General features: G+C 35.7%; 1 protein-coding gene across 8 annotated transcripts in view; it reads right to left on the bottom strand.

Moving 5' to 3' along the window:
- The window catches only part of Sbf2 (SET binding factor 2), a 330,570-nt gene that overhangs the window by 169,214 nt on the left and 147,125 nt on the right, over window positions 1-14,231 (bottom strand). The gene's annotated exons all lie outside the window — the stretch shown is intronic.

Here is a 14,231-nt window from a genome sequence, read left to right on the forward strand (position 1 = left end):
TTTGGTTTTTCGAGACAGGGTTTCTCTGTATAGCCCTGGCTATCCTGGAACTCACTCTTTAGACAAGGCTGGCCTCGAACTCAGAAATCCGCCTGCTTCTGCCTCAGGCCTGCAGAAAGCTCAGAGCTCTCCAAGTAAAATGTCAAGTGCTTCTGCACATATACAACAAGGGCAGCTGCCTTAAGAGAGAACATTTTTGTACAAGAAGTAAAGCTTTGTAATTAGTATTTGAAAAATGTATGCTTATAAACGACTAAAATGTATAAGGCAGATTTAAGTATAATCTGCTTTATACTACAATAAAAAACAAAGTTTCCCATCCATTCATGACATTGTATATAGAAATATTTTAATTTTCTTAGCAGCAAAATAAATTATCTCTTTTCAATGAAAAAAAAAAAACCCCAAAGTTTAAGAAGCTCTAAGTTTCAACAAGTAACTACTAGTCAATAAACCTGTGACATACTATTTGGAATGCTAAGGGTTAAGAGCACTGGCTGGTCTTCCAAAGGACCCCAGTTAAATTCTCAGCATTCACATGGTGGCTCACAACCGTTTATAACTCTAGTTCCAGAGGGTCTGAAGCCCTCTTCTGGCCTTGTGGCACTGCATGCAGGTGGTACATAAATATAGTCAAAATGTTCACATACATAAAACAAAACATAATACTTGGATGATGGTGAAGGCAAGACCAGGTTCCATGAAGGCCTTAGTCATAAAATGTGAGCACAAGGTTGGGAGGCCAAGCATGAGGTGGGGTGGTGCTGCCTTGTGCCCACCCCAGAACCACAGACTGTCATTGGTATGTGCATCTTCACACCCAACCTCATGATGGCAAGTCCCACTTCTGGTACGTTGTATCACAGCTAAAGAAGAGGTCCCGAGGAGATTGCGAACCTAGGCAGAAGTCACCAAGCATGAAATTCAGCATCAGGTGCACTAATACTCTGGCAGTAGCACACACACACATATTGCCAGTGCCATTGCCCAAGCACAAATGGGGGCGTGATGCAGTGGTACAGGAACAAGGACATCTATACATGACCCACTTGTCCATCAAGGTGGGCGAGATGACAAGTGCCAGTGGCCTCTGTCAAGCTGTCCAGGGTTCCAAGATTAAGTTCTCGCTGACTCAGGTCATGCCAGCAGAAGCCATACTTTCACACTCAAGAAGCCCAACACTTTTTTCTAGACAGAGAGAACTGCCAAATAAACTCCACCAAAGAGTAAAAATAAACCTTAAAAAAATTTTTTTTTAGTCCCTGGGAGCTCTGAGGGTATACACATGGGGGACTCCTGGCTCCAGCAGCATGTGTATAGCAGAGAATGGCCAAGTCGGTCATCAATGGGAGGAGAGGACCTTGGCCCTGTGAAGGTTCTATGCTCCAGTGTAGGAGAATGCCAGGGCCAGGAAGTGGGAGAGGGTGTGGTGGTGAGTAGGGGGAGGAGGGAGGGAACAAGGGATTGTTTTAGTTTTTGTTGTTTTTTATTTTTATTTTTTTTCTTATTTTCTTTTTCTTTTTTCTTTTGGAGGGGAACCTGGGAAAGGAGATATTTTAAATAAAACATCTAATAAAAAAAGAAAAAAATGTTAAATCCACAAATAAGTCTGTGCACTTACTGTTTGACAAGATTCTGACACTCACAAAGTTTTAAGAAGGGAGTGGAGAGAGCAAATTAATGATACATTGAGATTTGTCAGTGGATAGTCTGAGAGTCTAGGTTATTTCCTCTCATAAAACCTTCTTTCCCCTCCTTTTCCAATATCTATGCCCCAGCTAAAACTCACTTCCTCCTGAAATCTTCCTTTCCTGACCTTTATTCTCTTGCTTTCCAGTGTGGTTTACCAAAACTTTAGACTTGCTACTTCAAACTCTCCTAAAATGTCATGAAATGCCAGTTGCCTACTTGACATCTCATAATATGTTTTGATGTCAAAACATAAGATTTACTCTTTCTGCCTAAACTCTATTTTCCTATACTCTTTCTGCCTAAACTCTATTTTCCTATAGCAAGTGGTCTGCTAATGGCAACTGGGGTTTTGCCACTTGTGTGGCAAATTTCAAATTCTCATTCTTTTATCATTTATAGTTAATATCCAACTGTCAAAATATACTGACCTCCGAGTTTTCCTACTGCTACCACAGGAGAGTGAGCCTGACTACTTTCCTGGAAACTGCAGACTCTACATTCCCCATCCTTTGCCTTTTTTTCTCCATGCCCTCATCATCTAACACATTAAAACACTTTTAGTAATCTTAGCCTTTTCTTTGTTTCTTTTCTTTTCTATCTGTTTCTACCACTGGACTAAATGACGGCCAACACTTCTGTTTTGTTCAATGATGACTAGTGAGTTCATAAAGTAAAAGCTGGGGCATGACAACTCTCGTTACCTGGTATATTACCTGGTATTTCTTGAGTGTATAAATGCAGGAATAAATTTCTTAAAATGTTTTTCTGTGTATTTCACCAAGAGAAATTTTATCCTATCACTGAGGCCAGGAACTCTATTTTTACTTCCCTTTAGAGTTCATTTGGTTTCTAGTATAGTGCACATAACCAAAAATGAGTTATCTGAGGAATGTATATGTCTAAATGTATATAAAAGGTCCATATGATCTTGAAAAAGAAAGATTTTGATTTGTGAGCAAATCAAAACGAGTCTGGTTGGTTTCTGGAATGCCTAAAAATAATAGGAAAATGATGATTATTAATTTACCAAAATTTCCACACCTAATGAATCATGGTCTTCATGGATTACTAAAAGTCTCAAAATGGCAAAAATGACTGAAATTCCTGGAGCAGATAAAGCCATCCACATTTTTATGAGATTGTGATAATTGCCCTAGAGTATTATTAAACGACAACTTGAGTAAGCAGATAGCTATTTCAAATAAATTACACTATTTTAACCAAAACACAAAACAGAATGTGTAGCCATTACACAAAGTTGTCCAGTAATTATTAAGAAGAAAAAAAGGGTCAATAAATGTAAATCAGCATTAAGTAAAAATAACTTCATCTTTTATATTTCTACACTGATTTTTCTTAATAGATGCTGACTTTTACTTTATAAACCCTAGAATGCTGTTATTCTTAATCCCAGTAGCTATCTTCTAAGAAACAATGCACCAGGATATGTTCAACCCCCCAACAACTAAGGTGGTGTGTCTGTGTATGTATTCCCTAAAACACATATACATATAATACTCCAGGTTTAAGGGAATATTCATAATTCCTCTTTGATGAAAAAAATGCATAAAGTTGTTAGATAAAATAAAGTATTTTTCCTAATATAAATTTTTAATACATTTTTTCTAGAAATAATTTATCAGGCCATGGAAATAATGCTGCTTCTATTTTGTGGCCAAATTATCTTTTATACAACAATTATCATTGACACTGGTTTTGTGAGTTTTGTTCTAAGATGGGGTTTTACTGTAGCCTAGAGTAGCTTGAATTTTCCTATGTAGCCTGAGCTGGCCTAGAGCTCATATCAATCCTCCTGCTTCAGCTTCTTGAGTGTTAGGATTACAGGCATGAACAATCATGCCAAGCTTGGTTTGTATATTTAACAAAGACAAATTATCACACAAAAAAGGGGCAGGAAATTAAATGAACTTTAGAGATCTTGGTGCTTTGAAATTTAATATTTAAAAATATTGTTGCATTATCTAGTTCATTATAAGCCTTCTAACCTAAAATGATTTTTTTTATTTTCAGTATGCCTCATTAAGGCTACATGCCTGGTGACTGAGGAGTCCAGAAGAGGGAGTTTGTGAGTTTCCATATAAGTCCTGGGAATTGAACTCTGATCCTCTGGAAGAGCAGTGAGTGCTCTAAACCACAGAGCCATCTTGTCAGACCCCACCTCATCTTTTATGTACATTGGATTCACTTAGCATACCTTATCTATTAGTAGGTACTTGTGTCCTCTGATTATTAAAATTAAACTATGTGACTTCACCCCTATACAGTCCTGTTATGCTGATTGTAGTATGGGCTAAATTAGCATGTTATATAAATGTATATTTATATACTAAAATAACAAAATGCTATTGCCCTTCAAACACATCCTAAAATGCAATTCTAAAAGGTACTCTGATTTAATGTGGTGACTATACAGTGGAGAGGGTCTGGCTTCAGAAAGTTCATCCTAGTGTTCAAGTTGTACACTTCAGCCACATGTCTGTTGCACCCTGGTGCTTGATTTTCATATCATAGTAAATGTTACATTCAATATCTATTATGTATATTTCTACTAATACCATATTATCTTAAAAATCTTCCCACTCTCTTTTAGACATTCAGTTTTTTTTAGAAAAGGATAAAAAGTTGCAAGTATAAAAATTAGTTCTAAATTTCCTTCTGAAACACTTCCTTACCATATCCCATTGACATTGAGTTTCCTTAATAAAACAAGGACTTCAAACATTCCAGAAATAGAAATAGTGGAGTCTAAATAGTTGCAAAAAATCTTTATGCCATAAAATTCCCCCAAAAGCTTCCTCATTTACTGCCAAGTGATTGCTTAATCACAAGGGCGTGTTCACATGATAAAACCTAGTCCACCCTGGCAATGGTCTGGAAAATCCTGGACCCACAACAAGTACGTGCTACCTCTGGTAAAAGCAATATGATGCAGTCTAATCTGTGCAATAATAGCATAGCTCCTGCTTCTACAGTACTAGCAAGGCAGGGAAGTTCAACTGTAGAAGTCACTTACTTACTTAGAAAGCTGCTGTTGCTGTAAATCATTGTCACATTAAAACAAAACCAGAAACACGTCTTCTTACAAGTCATTACTTTTAGTGTCACCTCGAGAATTTGACAGATGTTACTTAGCTAAGAGTCTTCTAACCAAAAAGCTTTAGAAACAATAAATTAAGCCAAGTTAAAAAGGGTGTAATTACAGCATGATTTCTAGCTTTGACATACAGCTTCAAGCAAAGGAAGCAAAGTGCATAGCCCTTCTCAATTTTACTAGGTCCCTTTCCCCTAGTACCCTGTTGGAACACACACTTGCAGACAAAGTCTATGTTTTTAAAAGGCTAGGTCGTTGCTGGTGAGATGGCTCAGCGGGTAAGAGCACCGATTGCTCTTCCAAAGGTCATGAGTTCAAATCCCAGCAACCACATGGTGGCTCACAACCACCCATAATGAGATCTGACGCCCTCCTCTGGTGTGTCTGAAGACAGCGACAGTGTACTTGTAATAAATAAATAATAAATAAATTTAAAAAAAGAAGTTTAAAAAATAAATTAATTAATTAATTAAAAGGCTAGGTCGCTATAATGCTTACTATTCACAAATAGAGTGATCTTGTTGCCATCTGTTACATTAATTCTCCCATTTCACAAAGGTAAGATCTGCACAGACAGGGTGCTAGGACACTGCACAGCTGTCTGAGCACACCTACATTCTCTCCATTCTTAATGAACAAGGTAGGAACCTTTACTCTCAACTTGTGGTTCTCAAACTTTACTGTGTACCAAAAGCACACAAATGAGCTAGTTTAAATAAATAAAGATCTCTGGGTTCCACCAATCACGTTTCTCATTTAGTGGGTGTAGGGTCTGACAATTTATATTTCTAACAAGATTTTTGGTTAACACTGGGCCTTGTGCAACCAGGAACTATATTTTCCGGTCAGCGCAACCAGGAACTATATTTTCCGGTCAGTACTCTAGATTACGATTAATATAAAACAAAAGCAGATCAGCCACATAGTTTCTACATGGCAGATATTGTGCTATGCTTTGTAAAAGTGCTAATAATTCATTAATACAATAAAAGATTATTAGATATTATTCCTCATTAAAAGAAAACAAAATTCCTTGAAGAAATGTCATTTTAATTCAGGGTCAAGAAATGTAAAAAATAAATTACAATATTCATTTTATTATGTCAAAAAATAGAATCTTCCAAAGCTTGACAGTATCAAAATTAATAAAAAGTGATGATTATTAGAACTTATCTAATATGTAAGAAAAGTCATGTGCTCATAATTATAATTTTAAGTGGTCACTGCTGATTTTTATGGCACTAATGTACTAGTCTGAAAATTAGAAACAAAAAGAAATGTTTACTGTTTTTTTCAGTTGAAGTGTAACTGACATGACAACACTGTCTTAGAAATGTTCTTTTGCTGGTAGATACAGAAGGAAAGACAGATTCAGAGACTTCTGTTATAGATTGCTAGTGGGAAAGGTGTTGCAATGATCATCAACTGACATGAGGCTGGTACTAAACCAACTGATCAGTTGTTTTGGATCATCACTGAAACAACAAAAGGTATGGCACAAACTTGGAGGTATTCTAGCTTTAAAATTGAATTTAATCAGCCAGATGTGGTTGCACATGCCTTTAATCCCAGGACTCTGGAAACAGAGAGGCCAGACTGCTTTACCCAGTGAGTTCTAGAATGAGTTCTCCAGGGCGATGGAGAAATCCTGTGTCATAAAACCACCCAACCAACCAAATCAATCCATCCATCTATCCATCCATCCTTCAAATAAAAATAAATATAAAATATTTCCAAGTGATACAATAAATAATACAATAAATATGGTTTGCTTTAAAATGTCATCTTCCTCACTGAACAGATATTTGCATTTAAAAGACAGGAAATCCTGACAATTTTAAAATATGAGTAATGTAAAAGGGAGTTCATTATAAAAATTAAAGGAAACAAAAATGTGTGGGCTAGATTCCAAGTCTCTGTCTCTATCTGTATTCTTTCTTACTTTTTTAACCTTTGTTTTAATGTTTGATGGACAAGTGTTCCTTCTGTGTGTATGTCTGTATACTATGTGCACACAATGCCCACTGGGGCCCGAAGAGGGCTTTGAATCCCCTAGGATTGTTATGAGCCTTTATATGGGTGCTGGAAATTTAATCTGGGCCCTTTGAAAGAACAACCAGTGCTTGTAACCACCGAGATATATCTCTAGCTCTAAAACCTTCACTCTTAACTACATTATCTCATTACATCCTTCCAACAACCCTCAAAGGTAGGAACTATTATTAGTATGTTCTGTATATACAGGAACAAATCTGAAGTACAAAAAGGTTAAAAATTTGTTCCAAGTTAATAAACCTTAAAACTGAAGTCTGAATCCTGAGTTTATATTCCATTATAAATGACCTTAGAGAAACATCTAATTATCTTAACAAGCATATGGTGATCTAGAGAGCTGGTATATCCATTTATTCATTTAACAATATTTTACTGGGGTATCTAGTGTGTTCTAGGAACTAATGTTATGAGTATAACTGGGAAAAGAAGATGATATCTGAAGAGGGGAAAGTAGATGATCAGATATTTAAGCAGACATCCAGATAGACAAGCAAATGCAAAGGACCCAGGAGCAGGCTCAGCAGCTGAGAGATTGGCTAATAACTGGTGTGTAGGAGGTAGGGGCTGCTTATTCTGAGCTCAAAGGATGGCAACTGGGTTTTTATTTTGAATACCATGGACTTAAGAGTGATTTAAATTATGTTTTTAAATGATCAATATGATGGCAAGTGTTGTATAGCTTGCAAGGAGGTAAAGAAGGCTGGATAAAAGTATGTTTGGAGTTCAGGCAAGATAAACAGTAGTGTGGTAATTGTAAGTTCTAGTTCTTAGTTAGGATTTGTGGGTGGCTATAATGGATGATTAAAAAAGAAAAAAAAGTAACTAAGTTTTAAACCCAGATTGAGAGTGAAACCATTTATTACAACAGCAACAACAACAAAACAACAAACCAAAAAACAACAACAAAAATAATCAAAAAAATCTAACTCTCAGAGATGAGAGGGACCTTACTTAGATCAAACGCCCAACGGGGGGAGAGGGAACTCACAGAGTCCACCCTCCCCCCAGTAGAAAGACAGAGCATCAAGTGCAGGGATGGGGTTGCCCTCCCATAGTCAAAAATCTCTGACTCAGAATTGTTCCTGTCTAAAGGAACTGCAGGGACAAAAATGGAGAAGAGACTGAGGGAGAGGAGGTCCAGTGAAGAGGCTATGGTATGCTTACAGACAGGAGCCTAGGATGGCTGCTCTCCAAGAGGCCCAACAAGCAGCTGATTGAGACAGATGCACATACTTACACTCAACCAATGGACAAAAGTTGGGGATTACTGTGGTTGTATTAGGGAAAGGCTGGAAGAAGCTTAGGAGGAGTGCAACCCCATAGGAAGACCAGCAGTCTCAACTAACCTGGATCCCAGATCTCTCAGATCTCATACCAGCTAGTGTATGCTGCCACCAACCAGGCAGCATACATTAGCTGATATGAGGCCCCCAACACATACACAGCAGAGGACTGTCTGGTCTGACCTCAGTTAGAGAAGTTGCACCTAACCCTAGAGAGACTTAAGGCCTCAGGGAGTGGGGGTGGAGGGTGAGGTGTGGAGGGGGTGGGGGAGGTGGTAATTGGATGAGGAAATGTCAGAGAGTGAACCAGAAGGGAAATAGAACTAGACTGTAAAAAAAGATTAAAGATAATTTTATTTTGTTTTGTTTTTTTCGAGACAGGGTTTCTCTGTGTAGTCCTGGCTGTCCTGGAGCTCACTTTGTAGACCAGGCTGGCCTCGAACTCAGAAATCCACCTGCCTCTGCCTCCCAAGTGCTGGGATTAAAGGTGTGTACCACCACCGCCCGGCTTTAAAGATAATTTTTAAAAAAATGTAAATATGCACTGATGAAGAAATTTAAAATTAAAATCTCTAATATTTATTATTGGATTTACAGTATTAAGTGAAAACACAAAACAAGTATGATATGGGAATCACTCTGACAAACACTGGTAATATATTCATCATTTTAACTCTTTCAAAATGTATACTAAATATCATTTAGAAATCATTTAGAATAAAATATCAATAATAAGCTAGTATATTAATATTCAAATTTCTTGCCATAAACATTTTATTTAAGCTTTTGTATTTTATTGGGAGATCAAAATAACTTTTCTCTCAAATTTCAACAGTAGTATTTGACATTACAGCCTATGAGAATAAAATGTATAAAGACATTAACATTATAGTTGTATTTTGTACATTCATATAGACTATAATTGTCAATAAATATAATGCTAGGAGAAAGATAGTTCAAACATTTGAGCTCTTCAAGGGTTTTTGCCTACTGAATGACTACTACTTACAACAAGAGGGAAGCAAATGTCAAAGGATAGGAAAGGACCCAGAGCCTGCCTTGCATATTTTATGATGTTATATAGAATACGATGTATTAAGTAATAAGTATTAATAAATTTATAAGTAAAAAACCTACCTGTCTCTATATGTGTGTACACATATACACATATACGGCATGCATACATATAGGGCATGGGTAGAAGAAAAGAACGAACAATATAAAGGTAGCAATGTATCTTGCATTCATCAACGACAATATATGTGAATTCAAATCCTTTTCAATTTGTTTTTTTCTTCTTCTCTTATGTAAAAAGATAGCAAGAAGCCACTAGAGATAGTGGCTATAAAACAATTTAAAGGTAACTGTAAGTGCAGTGACATCAGAATATATCATACACAAACACAAGCTTTTAAAGGCCTATCTATATGGAAAGTATGTGTATTTGAATTATGTTTGCTTGTCCTTTTACTATGAAAAGTGTTTAGAACACTGTATTTCAAATGCCTTTAGGCCATGGGATTATAGCTGATATAGATCACATGAAAATATATGCACACTCAGAGCAAAACAATTTTCTTAGATGTTTACATTCGTATTATTTTTAAAACGAAGAGCTAAATTGTTTTAGGTAAATAGCAATGTAGCAGTGTATGCTTATTTATTAAACACTGATCGCTCACTAGCCACAAAAGGCTAGGGTGCAGTCTCCACGGCAGGAAACGCAGAGTCAGGCAGAGGCGAGGAGCAGCACAGGTGAACAAACAACAGCGGCCAGGTCAGAGCAACTGTCCTAGCTAGGGCTCAGTTACCCGCTGAGAGGGGCCGGAGCCCACAGCAGCAGCGGCCAGGTCAGAGCAACTGTCCTAGCTAGTGCTCAGTCACCCACAGCAGTAAACGGGGCCTTAAAAAGATAAACGGATCATCAACACACGAAGAGAATCAAAACAGTAAGGAGGCAGAGGGAAAAAGAGAAATCCAGCTATAAGGGAAGCTCAAGAACGTATGCTTTAAAAATGCAACATATTCTGTAGCTTGACAGACTTGAACTGTAATGCATCCTTACATACCTGTCACTTAGATTTACTATTTTTAATCCATATATCCTTAAAAAATAGTAAGCTAAATTTTTGTTACACACACTGAACTAAAATTTGTTACCTATTTTATCCCTGTAATTAAGAAAAACGAAATCTAAACATTAGTTTTAACTATCAGAATATGATGATTTATTTATTGGTGTTTTGGCACCTTTTATTTCCAGAAGATTTACTAAATATACTGTTTAAAGCAACTTTTGCTCATAACTTTTACTTAAAGCAACTAATAGCTTGTAAGTCAGAGTTAATGAATTATTCAGCGTAAACTAACATATATGGTTACTAGCATAGCACCACGTTACTGCTCATCATTTCTGCTAAAAACACAAGTAATTCATGGTTCATCTGTTAGATTATTCTTTGAGAATTCTTTGCCTTAAATAATTATTAAGAAAACTTAGTAATGACGGTAAAATGTGAAAATTGAGAAAAATAACATTAGGATAATACCTAACTTTTGAGGAAAAGAGAGTGCAACCCTTCATGAGAGATGGGAAACAGCACATAAGCTTCATGTCTATTCCCTTTCAAGCACAACAAATCATTTTAAAATTAGTTCCTCATAAATTTAAGAATGTTATTTTGTGAGCTACTAGAGTCAATGACAATTTTTAATGCTTCTTTTCACTGTCTGCTAAGATTAGTGTAAAAATTAAGAATTAAATGTGGTTATTTGTCTAATGCAAACCAGTGTATTAATACTGTTAGATGAACCATGAGATCTTTTCTTTTCTTTCTTTTCTTTCCTTTGAGACAGGGTCTCTCTACATAGTCTTAGCTGGCACAGAACTCATTATGTATGTAGACCACCTGTACCAGACTAGCCTCTACCTAATTCTGTCTCCCTATGGCTAAAAATAAAGGTGTGCAGCACTGTGCCCAGGTGTTTAGTTCTTACATTAAATATATTATATTTTCCTAGAATTCCTGATGGAGAAGCTAATAGCATACTAACCTCAAAGGTCAAGATTTCAACTTTAGTTATAAATATACACCAAAGAAACTAGCATTTACTTACAATTAAACATGGCCTATGCATACATATTATGCAATAAATTTTACAATATACATTGTTCCAATTAGTATGATGTATGCATACAACAGCACTTGGAATAGTATTCCTTGAATAATTACTTGGGTAGGAATTTGTGTATACTTAAAATTTAAATATACAATTAAATATATATTTAAAATTTAAATACATGATTAAAAATTTAAATACATTTAAAATTAGATATAAATAGCAAGGCATAATTAAAATTAATATATTAATATTATATGAATATATAATTAACAATATAATTAGTTATATTATTAAAAATAATTCAGTAGAAGGTACTATAAACCTATATGTCTATTTCATTGTGCAAATTAATGATCATGTCTAAAGAGACCAAATGACCTGCTCAGGTTACGAAGCTCATGAATGGCAATTTCTAGGATTACAGTGTTTTCATGTAGGTTAACCCTCTTACTCTCCTTTATATTCTTACATGCAACCTTTGTAAGATAAAAGGTATGAGTTTAGCAAACAATTGTTTAAGTGAGGCAGTATCTCAGAAGTGAAGCTATCAATTAAAAATAAGATCAGACTTTTTTCCTTCCTTGATAATATTAACCTTTCTTGTGTTTAAAGTTATTTTGTATTTTTAAATTTATTGTTCTTAGACATTTTAGGGAAAATATAATTACATCACTTTCTCTCTTCCCTTCCCTCTCTAGCCCCTCTCCTAAGTCCCTTTCCAAATCTTACCCTGTCTCATTTTGCAAATTTTTCCTTTGCAATTGTTAAATATACATGTGTAGACATACAAATATATAAATAAAACCTGCTGACACACAGTTTTTACTGTAGTTCTTGTTAACCTTCAATAGCCAATATTTATAATGATGTTCTAGAAGTTTGGGAGCTTGTTCTCAAAAGCCATTTTAAATTTAAATATCTCCTTTAAAGTATGTGACATTTATTCAATGATAGTTTTTCCTATAAGATGTATTCATAAGGAATACCAAGGTGACTTAAAATCCAGCATCCTGACAATTTGCTTATTCTCATTTGAAAATAGAAGGCACAGATGGATAGCCACACTAAAACAATGTTCATCATTATAAAAGGAACTCATATGGATACTTACATGTGCTACAAATTATCAAATGAACAAAATAAACACAGAATTTATACATAGGCCAAATTTTCTATGTTTCTATCATGTCACTTGATTAAGGTCTAACAAGTTGTCTCTGGGGTGAGACTGCATGATGTTCATCACACAATCAGCAAACCAGGTGCCATAGTTGGCTATTCCTCATTTCTTGTTGAGAAAGGTAGAACAGCATTGGCTTCTTCTTGAAGGAACTAATATTTGTGATGCCCTCCTCAAAAGACATTCATTTCAGTGTTATTCACAATATCTACACAACAAGAAATAGACATCTATAGAATTTATTTACATATAATTATGTGTCAGATAGGCATATAATTATTTTAATTAAAAAAAATTCTTGGGGTGGAGAGATGGCTCAGTGGTTAAGAGCACTGACTGCTCTTCCAGAGGTCCTGAGTTCAATTCCCAGCAAGCACATGGTGGCTCACAACCATCTATAATGGGATCAGATGTCCTCTTCAGGTGTGTCTGATTACAGCAACAGTGTACTCATATATAAAATAAATAAATCTTAAAAAAAAAATCTTGATTCCAAGAAGACTTAACCTTTTCTGTCCTCTCACTTTGTTTCCCTACATGTTTCAGATATTCCAGAATGAGCGCAATTTACTTGATAGTGTAATTTTCTCCTCTGTTCCACAAATTCTTGTCTAGAGACGGTTCAGAAACCTACTATTTCTTCCTCAGTTTTCCAGGTGACTCCTTAATCGCTGAAGAGTTGTTCTATGATATTACGAATTAATTTTGTGTTTCCTCAAATTAGCCTCCCCGTCCACCCTCCTACTGCTTCACATATAGGCAATAAAAACATACCAGTCATATTTTTAATCATTACCTTAAAAAAAGTCTGGCTCATATTATCTAGCTGGATAATTTTAGAACATGTCATCAAAAGTTTAATGCCAAAGTTTTGCTCGTGACTACTGAGCATGTTACTGTATCTTAAAAAAGATAAAAGAGCTAATATTTTTTAAGTTGCACAATTTTACTTTGGATGCTGTACATTCTGAAGTTCTTTTTCTTTATTATTCCAAGCAAAATATCATAGTACATTTCATATGAACTAATTCATACCAAATGAGTAAGATCTATTTTGAACTGATACCAATAATACAATTCAAAAATAAAAGAAAAACACATTTGCTAAAAACTGCCAAAAGTGAGACTAATGTTACTAATGACCTAGAAAGGAACATCTTTTAACTTATTTCCCCTTCCCAAATTCTACATCATAGTTTATACCCTCAATTAGAAGAAACTCAAATGACAATAACTTGTTTCTAACACAGGAAAGGAGGCTTGTAAATTCATCTGGCACTGAGCACCTAAGCATCATCTCACAAAGACAGAAATCTGATAACTTATTTGTATTTTCAGGATTGAAAAACATCAGAGAAAAGAGGCTTCAAATGTTTTGAAGTTGGTTATATAGGATAAAGGATAATTTTTGACCCTCTTAAAATGGCAAGTGGGCAAAGAAACCTGAGCTAAATGAAGGGAAGCTGTTAGGACGCTGATTCAAAGTACCAAAGAATCCAGCCCATGGCTTCCAGGATTGCCCCTCCTCAGAGGAGACTATTTAATGAAATGCCTCATTTCAGGACTGGGGATAGAAAAGGCTAACGTTTGGATTAAAGTGATGTTATGACAGAGTTTTAAAGTGCTTACACAAAAAGCAAACCAGAAACCAAAGGAGACCTAACCTAGAAAGCGGCCACTGGCCAGATATGGGAGAACATAAACATGAAAATCATGAAAGCCATTCTGACTGGTGTGAGGTGGAATCTCAGGGTTGTTTTGATTTGCATTTCCCTGATGACTGAGG

This window comes from Mastomys coucha, unplaced genomic scaffold (genome assembly GCF_008632895.1).
Source record: "Mastomys coucha isolate ucsf_1 unplaced genomic scaffold, UCSF_Mcou_1 pScaffold21, whole genome shotgun sequence".
NCBI classification, from domain to species: Eukaryota; Metazoa; Chordata; class Mammalia; order Rodentia; family Muridae; genus Mastomys; species Mastomys coucha.